The sequence below is a fragment of the Lissotriton helveticus genome, chromosome 12, assembly GCF_964261635.1.
Source record: "Lissotriton helveticus chromosome 12, aLisHel1.1, whole genome shotgun sequence".
NCBI classification, from domain to species: domain Eukaryota; kingdom Metazoa; phylum Chordata; class Amphibia; order Caudata; family Salamandridae; genus Lissotriton; species Lissotriton helveticus.
This window is the reverse complement of record NC_136073.1, coordinates 651,458,623-651,476,631: the sequence shown is the minus strand read 5'-3', so window position 1 is coordinate 651,476,631 and position 18,009 is coordinate 651,458,623. Positions and strand designations below refer to the sequence as shown.

At 43.8% G+C, this 18,009-nt stretch overlaps 1 protein-coding gene and 1 pseudogene across 1 annotated transcript in view; one reads left to right on the top strand and one right to left on the bottom strand.

Moving 5' to 3' along the window:
• Positions 1 to 18,009, bottom strand: part of LOC144798482 (C-signal-like) — a 175,468-nt gene that overhangs the window by 141,232 nt on the left and 16,227 nt on the right. The window lies entirely within an intron of this gene.
• LOC144799265 (pyruvate dehydrogenase (acetyl-transferring) kinase isozyme 2, mitochondrial-like) lies at positions 1,462 to 6,018 on the top strand (annotated as a pseudogene).

Here is an 18,009-nt window from a genome sequence, read left to right as displayed (position 1 = left end):
TATTTTTGACGCCTTGCCTGTTGCTACAAACACAATATACATCTCAAGCACAGCTTATGGCACTATGAGACTCTCCCTAAGATCTTACACCTAAAACAAAACATGCAAACATTTGCAATTACTAGTGTAACATTCAAGTAGGAGTTGGGTGTCAATCAAAATGTCATCTATTATTTATTTTATCCATCATTCAGTCTTTCACTATTCATTCTGTTCTTCCATCTGTGTGCCCATCCATATACAAAGCTTTTAAACCATTTGCACACCTATCCATCATCTATTCTTCCATCCATCATTTCACTCATCCATCCATCCACCCTTTCACCCAATCCATTCTTTCACTAATCCATCCACTCTTCCACCCATCCATTCACTCCTCCATCCAACCATTTACCCTTATACCCAAGCCATTCTTTCACTCATCCATCCACTCTTCCACCCATCCATCCACTCATCCACCCAATCATTTACCCTTTCACCCATCCAGCCATCCTTCCACTTACTCACCCATGCACCCAGTCTCTCATCCGTCCACCCATCCGTCCACCCATTCACTTATCCATCTATACTTTCTTCCAGCACTCCACCCTCCCTTTCACTCACATATGCATTTTTTCACTCATCCATCTTCACATTCTTCTTTTCACTCATCCATGCACCCATTCACCCATCCATTCTGTCAATCATTCATCAATGCTATCATTCATCCATCCATCCATCCTTCCTTTCTCTCTCCAATCCCCTTTCAATCAGCCACCCATCCTTCACCCATCCACCCACCCATCCAGTTGCACACAGAAGAGGCCCATCTAGAACTTCACCCTTGCTGTAGTTCCTGAAGCAAGGGTTGGGGTGGGGGAGAGTTCACTATGCCCCTGCACATAGGCAATGTGAACTTGATAGTGATGAGTCATACATGATGCACAGTGCCTGGACACAAGGTGACTGTGACATGGTGTTGTTTTCAGGGCTCTAAGTGGGATGAATAATCTGGGGGTCTCTCCAAAGGGCGTGTCTGATGTAATTAAGTGTGTGATTTAAAACACCCCACCTTAAAATATATGCTGAGCATAATGTGCTGACCGACTGGTATTTTGCTATTTCTATCATTGCATCCATAACATAAGACCCACAACAAGCCAGGACTGTTGGCTTTGTCAATTGATTGTATTTCCATAAAATAAATAAAAAACAGCAACTATGTCTTTATTTTATATAATAATAAAAATGCTTCAGCTCTCATTCGGCAAGAGACGTAGAGTCAACCGAGACTCTTTGGACAAGACTAAGGTCCTAGAACCCGAAATCTAGAGGCGGAACGAAGAGAGTTTCAATTGAAATCCTGAAGAAATAGCAGGCTGGGAGAGTTGAGCCTGACAATCCTAAAATCGAGCCCAGGATTAGGGCTACGGAGAGCAGACATGCAGCAGTCCATGCACGTCCTCCTCGGACAGACCCACTATGAGGATGCCCCTGGTTCGCACCCTGATGCTAGCCGCGAGCCGGGCAGGGGGCGCCCTGAAGCAGATCGACCATTTGTCTGTTTTCTCCCTCAGCGCTCTCCATGAAGCAATTACTGGACTTCGAATCTAGCAATGGCTGTGAAAAAACCTCCTTGGCCTTCCCGCTCCAGGAGCTGCCAGTGCGCCTCGCCAACATCATGAAAGAGATTACCTTGCTACCAGGTCGACTGCTGGGAACCCCTTCCGTTCAGCTGGTGCAGAGCTGGTATATTCAGAGTTTGTTGGACATCCTGGAGTTTTTTTTAATAAGAGTCCAGAGGACCAGAGCACCCTTGAACAGTTTGCAAACGCCCTCATCACCATCAGGAACCGGCACAATGATGTGGTCCCAACTATGGCCCAGGGGGTCATGGAGTACAAGGAAGCCTTCGGCATCGACCCAGTGACCAATCAGAATGTGTAATACTTTATGGACTGCTTTTACCTGAGCCGCATCTCTATCCACATGCTGATCAACCAGCACACTGCACATCCTAAACACATTGGAAGCATTGATCCGAATTGTGATGTGACTGACGTAGTGAGAGATGCCTATGAAATGGCGAAGATGCTGTGTGATAAATACTATATGGATTTGCCTAATCTGGAAATCCAGGCAGTCAATGCTAATGATCCAAGACACCCCATTCACGTCGTATATGCTCCATCTCATCTTTATCACATGCTCTTTGAGCTCTTCAAGAATTTATTTATTTATTTATTTATTTTATACATTTGTATGGCGCGACAGCTACCCAGAGGGTTTCCCGGCGCCTTGGATCGGATTGAGGGAACTGAGACCTTGAAAGAGGGAAGAGCTACTGATCAAACAGCCAGGATTTTACTCCCCTGCGAAATTTGAGGTAATTCGATTCCAACCGCAAATTAAGGGGAAGGGCATTCCATAGGACAGGAGCCAAATAGGAAAACGAGCGTCCGCCCATGCGTACTCGCTTAACTCTAGGTACAGCAAATTTGGCTTGTGTCATGGATCGGAGAGCACGTGATGGTACATATTTCAGGGCCAATCTACACAAATAGGAGGGGGCCTCATTCATGCTGATCCTGAACATATAACAGAGTGCTTTAAATGTCACTCTGTTGGCAATTTTCAGCCAGTGCAGTTTCTTTAAATGCTCAGATATACTAGTACGCCCTGGCAGATGAAGAAGCACCCTAGCTGCAGCATTCTGTACAATCTGCAGACGGTTGATAATATCTTTATTGGCTCCTAGGAGAAGGATGTTGCCATAGTCCAATCGAGACCCTATTAAGGCCGGCATTACTGTCCTTTGTGCCCCGTCAGGCAGTTGCCACAGGATTTTCCTTAACCATTTAAGGATGGCAAAGCACGTTGCGGCCGTTTTTGTGACATGAGCACACATTGATAATTTGTTATCAATAATTATGCCTAAATTGCGGGCAGATTGAACCGCGGCAGGGGGCGGGCCCATTTCAACTGGCCAATGAGTGGGGCCCCATAGTTTCATATTATTGCCAAAAATGAGTAGTTCTGTTTTTCCAGCATTCAATTTTAACTTATTATCATGGAGCCAATTAGCCATTTTCAGAAGACCAAGGCGAAGGGGAGAGGGATCAGATTTTTCTGCGGATGCTAGGGAGAACACTAATTGCGTGTCATCCGCATAGGAATAAATGGTAAGACCCATTTCTTCCGCAACCTTAGCTAGTGGGGTAACATATATATTAAATAAAAGTGGGCTCAGTATGGAACCCTGAGGTACCCCATAGAGAGATTTATGAAAGTCAGAGGAATTATTTTTAGAGAAGACTTGGAAAGTACGATGTAACAAAAATTGTTCCAGCCATCTCAGGGCATTCCCTTGTATTCCTATATCCTCCAACGCGCGGATCAAGGTCTGGTGGGAGATGGTGTCAAAGGCGGCACTCAAATCTAAATGAATGAGTGCCGCCGTGCCCCCTCCATCTAATTCCTTTCGGGTGGCCTCAGTGACCCCCAGTAAGGTTGACTCCGTAGAGTGTCCCTTTCTAAACCCAGACTGTGAGAAATGCAACCGATTGTTGTCATTGACAAATTTAGATAGCTGGTTGTTAACATGCTTTTCCAAAACCTTCGAACAAATAGGTAGCAATAATATTCATCGAAAGTTTGAGAAAATCTCTGGGTCCCCCTCTGCTTTTTTCAGCAGAGGGACAACCATAGCATGCTTCCAGTCATCTGGAATCACAGCCTCCTCTAGTGAAGCATTTAGTAAAGATCTAATTACGCCCAAAATAGAGGGATCCAACTGCTTTAGAATAGACGCTGGGATAGGGTCCTGAGGAGAGCCAGATCTAATGCTATTAAGGATATCTACAAAAGTCACCATGTCCATAGATTGCCAATCTGTTAATACATTCTCCTTGGTGATTACCTTATTAGTTTTCTCACCAGGGAGGGGGGTATTATTTGGGGGGACTGTGTCCTTTTCATTTTTGCTAAACTGAGAATAAATGTTTGTAATTTTCTCATTGAAGTAATTGGCTATATTGTTGCATTGCAGAGTAGATAAAATCGGCGGTTCTGGTTGGGAGGCTGATCCTGCCAAATTTTTTAAAACTTTAAAAAGAGTGCCAGAGTTACTCTGTGCCGCTAAAATAGTATCTTTAATATGATTACCCGTAGCTATTTTACAGGATAAATGGTAGGCATTAAGTGCTTGCTTGTAAATCTCCTTGTTAGTAGAATTATAATCTTTCCTCCACAACCTCTCTAATTTTTTACAGTTACTCTTTTCATCACGTAATTTTTGAGAGAACCATGGGGCAGGAGGATAACAAGAAGTACGTTTGCTTAATGTAAAAGGAGCTACAGTCTGTGCAGCGGTCACAAGCCAGGTATTGATGGTTTTGTAGTCGCTAATTCTAAGATCACTTAGAGTAATGTTAGGGCTAGAGTGGATTAATTGAGTATTCAGGTCACTTATGCTAACTCTTTGCCAATTCCGAAATCTTACTTCCGATCTGACCAGATTTTTAATTCTGTAGGCCCAGATAATGAAATGGGTAAGAAAATGATCCGACCATACGGTCGGAGTAGTGGGTTTACATATTATTCGATTGAAGTTGGTAAAGATCGGATCCAATAAATGGCCCGCAGAATGCGTAGGACCATTATTCCTCAATTGGACATTAAGTACTTCTAAGTCAGTGAGGAAATTGAAAATCATAGGGCAACTACTATCCTCCAGATGCAGATTAAAATCTCCGAGAATGGAGAACATGGCGGCTTCCATTAAGAATGGAGCGAGCAGGTCAGGCAGAGCTGCCATCCACTCACCGGCCTCCCCAGGTGGTCGATAAACCAAAACACCCGAAAAAGTAATTCGGGGGGTTAAGGTGAGTTTAAAAAGACCGGCTTCGCAATTGGGCCAATCAAGATTTGACCATTTGCATTGATAGTTTTTTTAAATACTATCCCTATGCCACCCCCGAATGCCATGCGAGCAACAGTGGAACACCACAGCTCCAGTCCCTCGCTTCCACCCATCAAGGTAATGGAGGCTCTGGGTGGCGAAGATGTTGCTATTAAGATGAGTGACAGATGAGGTGAAGTCCCACTACGCACAATTGAAAGGCTCTTCAGCTATAGGTCTTCTACTGCACCCATGCCACAGCTACGTGCAGGTGGAACACCTCTGGCTGGTTTTGTATAGGGTCTTCCTATTTCTAGACTCTGTGCCAAGTACTTCCAGGGTGACCTGCAGCCTTGCTCCATGGAGGGCTTTGGAACTGATGCAGTCATTTATCTTGTGTGGGCCCTATCTGTAATTTCTTACAAACTCACTATTCACAGGTGTTGTGTGACAGGCAGGCAGGCTATTCCATCTTAGTTCCGTCCTGTTCACAGGTTTTGTTATCATAGGACTGGTTTATTTCGTTTATGAAATGTAAAAAAAGTGTTTAACTTGTAATTATGTGCTATTGATTCCGTATCTCAGACAATAGCTGGTGTCATTATAATAATTTGATTATATGTTTTTTCAATTTTTTCCTTAATTGTATGTTGCCTTGATTGTGACATTGTTGTATATATTTGTTCATGTTTTTGTATCAACTGTTGTGATGGAGTGTTTATTTGATTCCATTGTTTTCATGAAATAATACAAAAGCTTTTTTCAAAAAATACATAAGTTGTTGGGTAATATCTAAACCCTTGGTTGCACGGCACTTTTTGGCTGTGTAGTTCCATACTCTGCCTTTAACTATCCTGATCAGCCATCCTGTTCTGTTTCTTGAATTATTGAGGTCCAGGTTGATCAGTAGTAGGACCCCACACCTCTATTTGTACATTGTCATTTATCTTAAGGCACTGTCCACGGACTCAGTGGAACGCCTTCCTGTCTACAACAAATCTGCCTGGAAGTACTACCAGTCAACTCAAGAAACAGATGACTGGTGCATCCCCAGCACGGAACCTAAAAATCTCTCCACATATCGTCTCAGCTACCAGGCAGCATTTTTCACACAGGCCTGGCACTATGTCAAGCCCTAGCTTCTACACCCTCAAAAGACTAAGTCATGCATGAACTAATCCCACACCTGTTGCAAAATAGAGGGTGTTGTATGCAAGTGGCATGGGGAACCTCACAGCGTGAGGTTTTGTGCAGTGTTTATTTTTTTTGTGTCCAAATCCTTCACTGTGGGACCAGGGTGTCCGATTATCGCACATCACGAGTGCTGTGGCACTTTAAAGAACATGTCTCAAACCTTCATTTGAATAATTTCCAGCACTTGGAACACGCCAAGTATTTTGACCTACCTTTTGCATCTGTTACCACTAAACTGAAAAGAAATATGATGGAAAGGCCTTAAAGGGGCATTCGAGAATGTGAAGTTTTGAGACTGATGGAGAGAAATCGAGAGAACAGACGTGCGAGAAGTGGGATTTCATCTCTCCAGACAAAGATAATCCGATTTTAATTTTGCTGCAAAATAAATCATTCTTCATTTAAAAAAAAAAAAATGCTTCAGCTCCGAAATGATGAGACTATGTAAGAACTTTAACCTCTTCTTTTTAACTGTATACGTTTGTTTTGTAAATGTTAACCCTAACAGACGGCCCTGCCCTAGACGGAGGCCACCACATGCTGGAAGAGCCTACACTGGCCCATTGTCATTCTGTATGTGGCAATCAGCTGCAGAGAGAATGACAATAGGCGGGTGGGGCTGCTCTTGTGCTTCTATGATAAGAGCGAGGCGCCCCAGCAGGGAGCAGTGGCCTCTCGCAGGGGAACAGCTTTGTTCCCCCCTGCAAGACCCAAAATTACTGACAAAAGGCGTCCGTTACAAGGACCCTCACGGACAACGGACGCGAGGTCCTAATTACGGACCGTCCGTGAAATTAACGGACGGTTGGTCACCCTATATCACTGCTAATGTTGACAACATTGTGAATGTTAACATTGATCCCTTAGTCACCAAAACGAAACCCTAACTGGTGAGACTACATAATTTACATCTATTGATTATTGGCATATGTAACATCATTAAAACGCTATTCTTCCCTAAGTTTTATATTTGCTACGGGCCATCCAGTTAGAGTTTACTACCAACTGCTTAAAAAGAATACTCGAAGATTTATTTTCCCGCTTTATTTGGGCATATGAGAAGCCCAGAAGGGCATATACATTTTTATCTTTATCAAGGGAAAGGGGAGGGTTGGCCTTACCAAATATAAGACTGTACTATTGGTCTAATACTCTATTATGCAATCTAGTCCTTATACGCGAAAAGCCAAGATATAGCACTACCGAAGTACCAACCCCAAGATAACTTAGAATGGGGTTAGACGCATGGGGTTGGGTTTGGCGTTTCTTGTATGATAGTCATTACAAGAAAGTCTGTTTCAAAACTTTGCAAGGAGGGCACAGAATCATGAGGTCAGTTCGGAAATTGTTAAGTCTGGGTCGTCTGAACTACTATTCACCACTTTGTAATAACCCCAATTTACAGAAATTTTTCAAAGATCCAATTATTAAAAGATGGCATGATACGATTATGTCCAAGCTCGGTGTTTTTTATTCTTCAACTGGTATAGCCTCTTTAGAAGATCTTAAAAAGCGGTATGAATTAGAAGGGGGAATTTCCATAAATATGTGCAAATCCGGGATTTTCTAAATAGGAAAGATGGCGGTCCAATAGGCTTTGCCAACAAGAATATAATAGATAATTTAAGAATGAATAAAGCTTTATCTATTGGAGGTGTGTATACCCTTTTCAACTCATTAATGCACGATCATTAAAGTGGAAAGCGGAGATAGGAATACCGAAAAATCTATTTTTTCGCTCAGCAGATTTAGCACAAAAAATGTTAATACCAGCCCGCCTCCAGGCTCAATATTACAAATCTTGCTTTTCGCTATATTATACCCCAAAAAAGATTCCCAAATGGGGGACTGGGAGAGGAACCCTATGTCCCCGGTGTGCATTATCAGGCAGATCTAAGTCATATCTTTGCCTCCTGTGACGCTCTAAGTAAATTAAAACAAGAGATTTCCAAATTTCTCAAGGAGGTGCTAGTTGACTGCTTCCTCTCTCAGACCTTGATTGGACTTGGAGTGGACCAGGAAATGCGAGGGAAGCCAGGAGAAGAATGTGTGTGTATTGGCATGGTGATACTTTGCTTATGCCTCGCCTCTGCCTGGCTGGATCCGAATCCCCCTGGGTTCCACCAATGGCTCTCTCGCTTACTTGCAAACTATAATTTCAAAAAAGCCATCTTTGCAAAAACAGGACTGCGCTCCCGAACTAAAGGCTAAAAAATGTGGGCAACGTTGACCAGATGGATCAAGAAGAATGGGTAAGCTGTAAAGCCCATCTTTCCTTTTTTTTTTACATGGCTTTTTACGGAGCAAGCATATTTCATTTTTCTTAACAGGCCTGTACAGAAAAATGCTCACTCCAAAAACTCTCAGGGGCATATTATCAAGGGGGTTTATCTCCGCTTTTTTGGCTTTAAAAGCCAAGAAAGCGGAGATAAAATTATCTCCCTATTACCTAGCTGTCGCTAACACCAGTTAGCGACAGCTAGTAGGAGATAGCGACCATCTTGGGCGACCATCTTGGGCCCCACTTTGCATGTCAGTGATATTTATCACTAATGACATGCAAAGTGGGCGTGTGCCAAGATGTTAGCGACTGGAAACAGTCGCTAACATCGCTATCTCCTATTACCAACTTATGGAGATATTTGCGCTAAGCGCGAATATCTCCAAAAGCGAACACCTGCCCTGAGCAGTTCTTAGCCATGGTATCCAATGGGAGGTGGATAACATGGCTAAGAGCATTAGCTCAGTAATGCATGAATATAGCTAACTTTTCAGCGATATTCATGCATTGCGGCCGATTTTTATCGCATTTGCGATAAACCTTGGTAATACCAAGGTTTATTTGCGATAAAAATCGCCGCAGCTCAGCGGTAAATTTTTGTCTCTAACCAAGCAATAGCGATAATTATCGTAATTGCTTGGTAATATGCCCCGTAGAGACACAGCGGCTACCGAAAATGATTTACTACTTAAAAGATTTTCCCTCCCACCCCTCCTAACGTCCGTCGCTTTTTCATTGCATTCACACAAAGGGGCTAAAAGCTAAATTAAAATACACTGTCATCCTACCGTATATGAGAGCTTGGCGGAAATCGGTCAGTTCTCGTAGAACAGTGTACGGTATGCCTTCTAGGTCAAACTTTCCACAGATCATAAACCTTCAAGCATACAAGGCTGAGTCAGACGGAGCAATATCTCGGTAGGTGATACCTCCCCACCCACTTTGAGGTTTTACCAGAAGCGGGAATACACTTGGTAACACCAGCAGACACGTCAGAAAGCACATTGTTGACTGCCTCTCAGCTTCCACCTTTGGGACCACAATATCTTGAGTGCTCCGTCTTGGCTCAATGGAGATGGAGTTGATGCTGTCACATTGATATGGTGGTATCAGGCGCGCAACACCCATTGGGCTCACAGGGCTTCAGCCCCCCCGTCGTGTGTGCCAGCCTGGGCTGACACAGCTTTGCAGGCTGGCGGCCATCTAATTGCAGCCGCACCCGAGTGCTTAACAGGTCTTTAAAAGACCATTTACGTGTAAATTAAGCGTTTGATGTGTTTTCACCCCTTCTTACAGTCACTTTCAGTCTATGGTAGGAAGGATTAGCCCCCCCCCCGAAAAAAAATTCAGCCCCCCCCCCCCCCGAAATTCGGCTCTAGTTGCCCGCCTGGGTGGTATAGTTATGTATATAGAAATGGGGAGGGTGATGCCCTTGGATCATAGTGACTGAACACTGACCTCACTGGAAAAAGTTCTGATTTACGGTTCAGTCAGTTGTCTCATACAGAGGACAAAATGAGCGCAATCGGACAGGAGCGATGTGCCCTTTCTTTAGAATGTATTAAAAAGAGTTCCCCAACTTTTAGTGAGAAGACATCCGCCCAGGGAGGGTTAGTTCCGATAGTTTCAATGCTTCAGTTGACATGTCAGGAAGGGAGACCCCTGTGCTGTGAAACCTAAGGCGGGCAGACGCCAAAACAGGAAACAATCCAGGGTGTCTGCTTTCCTGAAGAAATATAAAGGTGAGCAACTGGTTAATCTGCAAATGTAAAGGGTGCTTGGAAATTTGGAATGGCTTTAACTGATAGAATCACTTGAAGCTTCTTGATAACACAGAATATTATGTGGTAGTGCAAGGAGTTCCCAGCGGAGCTGTGAAGTACGTGCTTTAACCCCTCCCACGCTTGTGATGGAACCGCTCCGTCACGCCCCTCTGGTGGGCTGTGCTGGTGACGGAGCGGTTCCGTCACGACCCGCTCGCCGCACCTGCCCGGCGCCGATTTCGCGCCTTTGCGGCACGTTCTATTGAGCGGGCGGGGCCGTGACGGAACCGCTCCGTCACAAGCACAGTCCACCCGAGGGACGTGACGGAGAAGTTCAGTCACAAGCGTCGGAGCGCCGCGCGGCCCCCCCCGCCCCTTAGCGCTGCGGCCTAATTGCCGTCACAGCGAAAGGGTTAAGGGCCAGTTATATCACAAATGGCACTATGTACAGTCTGGGTATTACTGAAATCAATATTTTGGAAGCACCGTTTTATCTTATACCCTTTTGCGCATTTCGAGCAGCCCATCTTATAGTGTGTGTAATGCAAGTATAAAATACATATTCACAGTGCTTTCTGTCACAGGCAAGGACCTTGTAGCACTAAAAATACACAAGTCACTATTATCCAGTGTGCCATACAAAATGCAGGCCCAGATTTATCGAAATATTGCATTGCCCTTGCGCCACGCAGGGTGACGCAAGGCAAACGCAATCCTTAAGTCATATTTACTGAGCCATGCAAAGCCACGGTGGCTTGGTAAATCTGGAGCGACACAAGGGTGCACATGTCGCTGCCTGTATTACTCTGAATCAGAAAGGCATCACGTGGGTGGAGAGAGGATCTTCACATGCATCCATCGATGCTTTATGTCCCTTTTCCAGATTCACCAAGAGTAGTAAACTTGAGAATGTGTCAAACTTGTATGCCTTCCCGATAGTGGCACATTGAGGAAAACAATATCCGTATATCCTCGTCGTTTCCTCTTTCTAAGTGTGCTGCAACACACTAAAAAGAGGAAAACACCTCCAAGGAATGTTTTTGTGCAGGAAGATGTCCCTTCCTACACAAAACCAATTCTGACTGCATCGCAGGCACCCTTGCACCTTGATACAAGAGTGCCTATGTTGGTGCTAGGCAGCGCGGAGGGTTCTGGCGCAGGGAGATAGCAGGAATGCGCCTTTTGTTAGTAAATGTGATGCATTCCTGCGGTCTCAATTGAGCACACCGCGGAGCAGAAAGTTGTCTTGCACTGTGCGCTGCATCAAATAATGATACATCTGGCCCTTAATTCTGTAGCTCTCTGGCTACAGACACTGACCTCTACCGTTCATTAACTAATAGAGGTTAGATAAAGTACTAGTGCCTTTCCCACTGATTAACTTAACTTTTATTTATTTTTCAATTAAGCTGCACGTTATTTCATATGTAATTACAAGAAGGTGAAAGACCAAAAATTGTACGGAATGTTTTTTTTTCTCACACCTTTGACCCTGCCCCTACCTTCACTGACCCCACCCCCACGGCATGCAGCATCACAGTTCCCATATTTTCTAAGTAGTTCGACCTCCTCGGTCCATTCTCCCTGCAAAGCAGGTCATCTGAATTACTTACAACTTTAGGCCTACACTGTAGGGGGTTACAATCCCATCAATCTTATCTTATTCTTTCTCTTGTGGATGAAGTGGCAGAGCAGTTCTTGGTATCCTTTGAGGAGCTCATGTTCCCTTTCATGCAGATCTTAGTGGACTTTGTTCTGCAAGTCTTCCTTGGAAGGGCATTGGAGGCTAACCCATAGGCCTTTTCCAGTTGTTTCTTGAAATGCTTCATGAATAGACAGATCTCGAACCACGGACGTCACCAGTGACAATGACGAGATGTAAACAAGTACTCCGCCAATCCTTATGAATATGAGATTGCAGAAAGGGAACACTATAGAATCCAGAATTATGCACTTGTATGTATCATGCTGGCTTCACATGGCTTTCTGGTAGGGCTTAAGAATGTCCAGCAGCAGGGAAGTCAGTCAGTAAGTAAAAGTTTAGCAAATATGGCCATAAAAGAGTAGCGGCGATAAACATAGTTAAAACTATGATACAAATACTGTCAGTATAATAAAATAGAAACCAGTCAGGACTGACAATTTACCCTTATACTTTTGGCTACACTGGTCAAATAGCAAGACATAAAAAGCAGCATTGGACATACGATTAAAAACAGAAAAAGATGCACTAAGAACAGTTCAAGGCAGACGATTTTGCCAATATCTTACTCTTGCTTCTAATCCTCCGGGCATGCGTGCGCTATTGTTATTGTTAACTGGGGTTTATATAGCGCCAAATCATCGTCAGGTCTCTAGGTGCTCATGACAGATGACACTAACAACAACTGAGTAAATGTACAGAAAGTACATATGTGACAGCATTATTTAAATAGGGACGAAAGCTTCCCTGAACAGGAGTGTTTTCAACGACTTCCTAAAGTGCAGAAGATTTACTTCTCTACGGAGAGACTCCGGTAGTTTGTTCCACATCTGTGGGACCAGAACAGAGAAAGATCTCCCTCCCTTGGTTGCCAGTTTGAATCGAGGACAGGACAACAATTGGGAGTTAGAGGACCTAAGCGTTCGTTTGGGATTATAGACCCCGAGACGTTCTTTAATATAGGCAGGCGCTTGCCCATAGATTGCCTTATGGGCAGTACATAAACTCTTAAACTCCACCCTTTGCTTTATGGGGAGCCAATGTAGCCTGCGCAATAATGGGGAGGCATGGGTCTATCTAGGTAGTCTGAAATTTAATCGCGCTGCATCATTCAAAGTTACCTGCAAGCGATTAGTCAGGATTTTTGGCAGACCTAAATAGAGCGCGTTCCCATAATCTATCCTTGAAATTATTGTGGCCGAGACAATGGTACGGAGCCTGGTTAAAGAAAGTAGGGGGACTAGCTTGCGTAGCTGCCTAATTAAGTTAGTACAGGTCCCAACAACAGAAGATATCTGGCTAGCCATTGTCAGCTCATGGTCGATCTTAATACCAAGGCTTTTTACATTGGGACACAGTTTCGGGGTGGGGCCAAGTTCCTGGGGCCAGAACAAATCGCTCCAGGGCGAGGCAGCAGTTGATACCACCAAAACCTCCGTTTTTTCCGGATTTATCTTCAGCAAGTTTGCCGTCATCCAACTGACCGTATATCCAAGTATATTCTGGGCCTGGGTCTGTGCAGATGCCGTACTGTCAATACTCAGTAACAACTGAGTATCGTCGGCATAATTAAAAATTCTGCAGCCCATGCTTGCCAAAGAATCTATCAGTGGTTGCAGGTAAAGATTGAACAAAAGTGGGGACAATGCAGAGCCCTGTGGGACTCCGCACTCAAGAGTACCCACCTCAGATATACAATCCCCCAATTGAATCCTCTGAGTCCTCCCCAAAAGAAAGGATTTTAGCCACCGATGGGCTAGGTCCTTTATCCCAAACGTTGCTAGTCTGTCCAGAAGCAGGGCATGGCTGACAGTATCAAATGCCGCTGACAGATCTAAAAGTATCAGGGCACTTGGTTTCTTACTGTCGGCCATGCCTCTGAGCTCATCCAGCACCGAGAGCATCACCAACTCGGTGCTGTGATGTGCACGGAACCCTGCTTGACGCTCATGGAGTAGATGGTGTAATTCCAGGAATGAAGACAGGGACTTCAGCACATGTTGTTCCAGAATCTTGGACAAAAAAGGCAGCTGGGATATTGGCCTATAGTTTTTTAGAATAGCCGGGTCAGCCCCCGGCTTTTTTAATCAAGGGCTTGACTCATGCTTCTTTAAAGCTAACTGGTAGAAGGCCGGTATCTAACGAATTGTTAAGGAGGGAGATAATGTGGTCCTCTAGAACAGGGAGCGCCAGACAAAAGACACCGGGGGGGCATGGGTCCGCCGGGGAACCTGACTTGGTTCTACTCATAAGCTGCCCAAGGGTTATAGAATCTATACCTGGAAACCTAGAGATGGTGAATTTCGGGGAAGCTTGAGAGACCTGTAATGAGGAGGGACCACTGGAGGTACTGTTCTTAATATCAGAAAGAATGGTTACCACTTTCTTGAGAAAGTAACGTTGAAAGGTATTACAATCTATCGTTATTTCTGATTTTTCTTCTTTCTTGCTCAGTTCTTTTAGAATTTTAAAAGTTTCTTTCTGAATATTGTCTGCATTATTTATACGGGTTTCATAATATTCACCTTTTGCTAACAAAATGAGCTTTTTATGTAATTCAGAGATATTTTTTACTGTTCCCCATCTATGCAGTCTTTTGTTTTCCTCCAGCATCTCTCAAGATGGCGAAGCTTTCTTTTGTGTTCCCTCAAAGGAGGGGTAAACCATGGGGCCCCTTTTCCAACACCCTTTATTTTCTGTACCCTTTCAGGTGCTATCTGGTCAATGGCCTGGCTAAGATTCCGCGTTATAACCTTATAATCCTGGTCTAGATCACCATAAGAGGCCAGTGGTTGCATATATTTAGGAAGGACCTGATCAGTTAAGGCTTTAGAGTCAACTTTTTTCCATTGACGTACTTTTTTGGTTTTTAGGGGTAGTTGGAACAAGTAACTGTCAATAGGGATGTCACAATAGAGTAGATGATGGTCAGACCAAATGCAGGGTAGAATATTCGTAAGGACCACCTCTGGATCAGCGGTCCAGATTAGGTCAAGGGTGTGACCCTTAATATGCGTTGGAGCTTCTACAAGGTGTTCAAGGCCCAGTGAAGTCATAAAGGTCTCCAACTGTCGAGTTGTCAAATCTTTACGGAAACTATCCCAGTGGACATTAAAATCTCCAGTTACCAAGACTTTTTTATATCGAGTACAGATATCGGAGATGATAGGGGCAAATAAATCATTGAACACTGAAGTACATTTTGGCGGGCGATAGACAGTGAGAACAATAAGGCAAGTATTATTCAAGGTGATCTTCACTCCAAGTATATCCGCTGAATCTACTGTTTCAGCCATTAATTTAATGACTGTTAAATGTTTTTTAAACAGAATAGCTACCCCCCCCCCCCCACCGAGCATTATCAGCACGATTGTGCCAAACGACGTCGTATCCATTTGGGAGGGCTGCTATAATATCGGGTAATGAATTATCGCCTAGCCACGTCTCTGTAAGGGTTAGGACGTCTATATCCTCATCCTGAAGAAGAGTAAAAACTCAAGGTGCTGTTTTTGAAGCAACCTTGTATTCAGGCTAGTAAGCTTCAGAGAGGGCGAGTGAGTAATGGACCTGCAACTAAGGGGTCGTAGGATGTTAGTCTCCTTTAATTTAGTCAGAATAGTTGAATTTAGAGTCTGCCTACCTGAGTCTAATAGCTGTAGCTCTCTAGATGAATATGTCAGCCGCCCGCCAGGGGGACTGGCGCCTGGGCCCGATCGTGCGCAGACGGGCAAGACTCTGGCGCAACTCTGGCTCGACTCTGGCGTGAACGCGGCGTGTCACCGCTGCGCGTCTTCATGACAGGTTTTTGTAGGGGACTGGTAATCACGCCCGAGCACTAGAGTGCTCACAAGATGGCGCCGTGAAACCTCCCAAAAGTACCCCCAAGATGGCTGCGAAGGATGTAAATGCTGGCTACAGACCCGCTAAAGCAGCGGTGATTATGCCAATTAAAGTGCAAGAATGCGCTACAATATGGGATTAAAACCAGGGGTTAACAACGAAAAAGAAAAAAGAAAATTTAGACAAAATAGGTATTTAAAATTTACACAGTTGCACACAGAACTCGCCCCAGGCGCAGGATACTCAAAATGCGCTGCGAGGTCTGAGAGGCCTTGTCAAGCTATACAAATCCCCCAATCAAATCAAATCAAATCCTAAAAGAGTGACAAATAAAGCCAATAGTAGAATGACAGAACGTTTCAGAGTTCAGGCACTGCAAGAGTTTAAGACTTTGACTAGCTGGTTTACAGTATGTAGAGCGTAAAAAGGGACGGAGAAATTAGGTCCTGGGAACAGTGTAAAAGCGACAAAAAAACAAAGTGCTTAATGGATTGTTGAATAATTATTTTGTCATTGGCACAGCAGGGCGAGGAAAGAAACCAGCTGCTCTGATGGGGGAAGGCTGCCTAATAGTGAACATTACACATCGTAAAATGTGTTAAATAAAACCTGTGCTCCTGGTTAGGAATCCGAACTAAATATGTCTCAACCCGCTCAGGTGAGATAATGTCCATGTGGTAGCATACAGTGCCCATCACCTGCGTCTTGTTAGACCTTTTTAGATTGATGATTATTTGAAAGAGGGAGCATATCGAAGTCTTTGTATTGCTATTAATCTCACTAGGGGAATGAAAGAGATGTGGAACACTCAGAACTTGGAAAGATTTTCTGATGTTGAAAAGATTTTCTGCTGTAAGCTAATCAAGCAATGTTATTTTCATGATCTAAATTAATACAATCAGATAGGAGAAGGGGGAAAGTAAGAGAACGGGAAACTGCAGATTTTAACTCATAATAGGAGGGGTGCCAGTTTGATCACGTCTTCGATGTATGGGAGCCCAATCTCAGTGTGGGCGATGCTTTTAAGGACTGCAGCAACCTGGAGAGACATTTTTTTCTGCAGCTATTAAGGGGCCAAAATTCGTACACCCCTAGACTCCCGCCCCATTAGTACCCAGGGAGAGATAGTTTGCTTTATAAAGGGAGATAAGATCTCCGATTGGTTTTTGTTCGAGTTTCCTGAATCCAGTCAGATTGCAAAAGACAACATATGTGCTATTGTGCTTGTGTTAGAGCACTACGTGTAACTGCAAGTCACTTATTTGTATTTTATGTTGACAGCTCACAGGGTTACTGCTTTTGGTGCAGAGACCCTTGTGCTACTTGTAGATCAAAATATATGATCCTAGTAATATAGCGCATTGAGTAATGATCCAGTCTCAAGGAGCCGCATTCAAACTGCAAAGCTTAAGTTTAGAACCTTTTTTTCCCCAATCGTTGGTTACTCTGAGGTTGCTAAAAAGGGTTCCTTTCGCTAGTAATAAAGACGTATTAGTACAGACAACCCAAGCCATTCAGACCTGTAAACACCACACACACTTTTTTTTATTTCAAAAGTTTTTTATTTCTATTACTTTATATGATGCTTTTAACATGTAACAGTACAAGTATGGATGACGCGATTCCAATTCTTTGTATCTGTTATGGTCTTATGCAACATCCTATATACAGACTAAAACAATTGTATGATTCAAAGCCTCTGTATAACATATGTGTGATGTAAAGCAGCATCAGGCTCCATCCAGCTCCCAGAAAGGCTGAGACGCGAACAAAAGGAGAGTTCTTGTTCATTTAAGTAAGGCATTTGCATTTGGCCCAGCCCGAAATGAAAATAAGAAACCTCCCTCACCCACCACAGCACGCCAGGGCACAGATTTATTAAAGTGTAACGCAACAGAGCATCCTTTACATAATGCATGTGTTGCGCTGCACACAACATAGTGTAAAGGTGTATGCCGTCTAGCATTGGTTTTGTACTATAAGTGTATGCTTCCAGTACCAAATATTGCGCTGTTATTTTTTTAATTCCTCTAAAGTACCGTACGACTCAAACAAATGTTGAAATGGTAGGAGATATTAAAACATTTCTCCTGTAGGAGGATTAATTTCTCGATGCTAAACCAGGTTAGAGAATCTCTGTGGAAGCAGCTTTGCATCAAAATAGTAGGTGGCGAAAGTCCAAGTCCCACTCATGAAACACCTATTTGAATCAATGATGCAGACAGAGTGCTAAACAAAGGCAACTTTCCAGCAGAAAAAAAATGTTTGCTCTGGAAAGTAAATATATTATCAAGATTTTGCGCCACTTTGCATGATTTTGCGGCATATGAAAGTCTTGAACAATCTGTCC